Source organism: Tupaia chinensis, unplaced genomic scaffold (assembly GCF_000334495.1).
Source record: "Tupaia chinensis unplaced genomic scaffold, TupChi_1.0 Scaffold000423_1, whole genome shotgun sequence".
Classification (NCBI taxonomy): Eukaryota; Metazoa; Chordata; class Mammalia; order Scandentia; family Tupaiidae; genus Tupaia; species Tupaia belangeri.
This window is the reverse complement of record NW_006159928.1, coordinates 7,035,629-7,037,901: the sequence shown is the minus strand read 5'-3', so window position 1 is coordinate 7,037,901 and position 2,273 is coordinate 7,035,629.

Sequence of the window (2,273 nt, the reverse complement as noted above, 5' to 3'; positions counted from 1 at the left end):
GTGGGCAGAGCACAGACATGGGACCATGCGTGGAAGTGGATCGTGGAACTGTGTGCTGGGTGTGGTATTAAGGATTACTACCACTGTACCCAGCTGGGCTGTTGTAACAGCGTACCACAGGCTGCGTGGCTTATAAACAGAAATTTATTTTTCTCACACTTGGGGAGTCTGGGAGCCCAAGATCAGGGTTCCAGAATGGCTGGGTTCTAGCAAGAGCCCTCTTCAGAGTTGCAGACTGCCAATTCCTTGTATCCTCACATGGAAGGAAGTGAGTGAGCTAGCTTTTCGGCTCCTTCTTATAAGGGCGCTAATCTCGTTCATGAAGGCACCACCCTCATGACCTGATCACCTCCCGAAGGTTCTACCACACTGGCGGTTAGGATTTCAACACATGAATTTGAAGGAGATAAAAACATTCCATTTATAATGCCTATTGATCTGATAGCTGCTACCATGGTATATGATGTTAACTGACAAAGTGGATACTGAATATTAGCCCGTTGTGTAGATGAGGCAATCGCCTACTGAGAAAGTTAAATAATTCCCCAGCCAGTAAATGAAAGGGACGTGCTTTATACCTCAAGTCTGGCTCCAAAGTCCCAATGTCCTTTCTCTTAACTTCATACCATGCCACTTACCTGCACCCGTGGGACATAAAAATGAGATTTGCCCTAGTGTCACCATGACTCCTGGCCCCTTCCAAGGGCTCCAGTTCTAGGTAAGAATGGGCACCTGCTATGAGGTGCTCACTGCTCTGTGGTAAGGAAGCTCAATTTCATGCACAGTGAAGCTTGGAAAGAATTTAGATCTCATCTCTTTTATTCTGTTCTCTGAGCTTCCTTTCCCAGGTCCCTTTCGTTATTTTGGGGGCCTCTTCCCCTATGGCCTCCATTTCTCTTGGGCTTTGCTTTGGTCATCTACTTTGGCAACTTCCAACCCAGTTCATTTTTCCTATAAAATCTATGTTTCTGGACCTCTTTTCTTCTGGCCTCAGGAAGTCATTCGCTTGCCAAGTGCTCACCAAGCGAATTCATGCAAAACTGTTAATGGTAAGAATGTGTTAATATTTTTATTGGAACTACAGACAGTGTGCAGTACTTCCCAGGCATCAATCAAATTTATTCAGACAACTTTCTGTTTTGTTCAGTGGATCCTGGCATGAACCCTCAATCCTCTTGCACCAGGGGATTGGTGAAATCAGAGGTAGTTAAAAGAAATGTTTCTGATCCCATTCCTTGGTTATGTTCTTTTTGTCAGAATTCTGTCTGATTGGAGACCTCCCATTTTCCGTGGTGTCCAAGATTTATCACTCATCCGCGCTGAAATGCAAACTTCTTTGTGCCCAGGTCTTTATCGTAATGACCAAGCATGATCCAGGCTTTGTCTACAGTGGCTTAGAGTTTAAATAGAATCAGCATCATCTATATTGCCAGTTCCCTTAGGCTCTGTAGACAAAACTCCTGAACTGACCTCACTTGGTCTCCCCGCCTTCAGGGTGATATACTGGCAGAAGTAGTTTTACATTTTCTGTTTTTCAAAATTGTAATAAAATACGTACAACATAACATATACCATTTTAAGTATTCAATTAATGATATTGTACAACCATCACCCCTATTCATTCTTAGAATTCATTATTCCCAATGGAAATACTGTGCCCATTAAACAATAATTTTCCCATTCTCCTCTCCCAATACCTGAAAACCCCTATTCTATGTTCTGTCTCTATGAATTTTTCAATTCTAGACACTTCATATAAGTGCAATTGTATGATATTTGTCCTATATCTGGCTTATCTCACTTAGCAAAATGTTTTCAGTGTTTATCCATGTTGTAATATGTATCAGAGTTTCCATCCCATCTAAGGTGAAAAGTGTTCTTCTGAATAGATATACCACAATTCTTTATTCATTCATCTGCGATGAACATTTGGGTTGTTTTCATCTTTTGACTATTGTGAATAATGCTGCCATGAATATTGGTGTATAAGTATTTGAGTCATTGTTTTCGCTTTTTTTGGCTGTATACCTGGGGGTGGAATTACTAGATCATATAGTTACCCATGTTTAACTTTTTGAGGAGCAATTGAAGTGTTCTTTCTCCATTGAAACTTTTCATTTTATGTCCCTACCAGCCATTCACAGGGTTCCAGCTCTGGTCTGTTTGTTTTGACTTTTTTTTTTTTTTTTTGAGTGGTTTTTACTTTAGGGCATGAGCGCTCACCAGAAAGAGAGAGACAGAGAGACAGAAAGTGAGAAATTATCCCCCAGAGT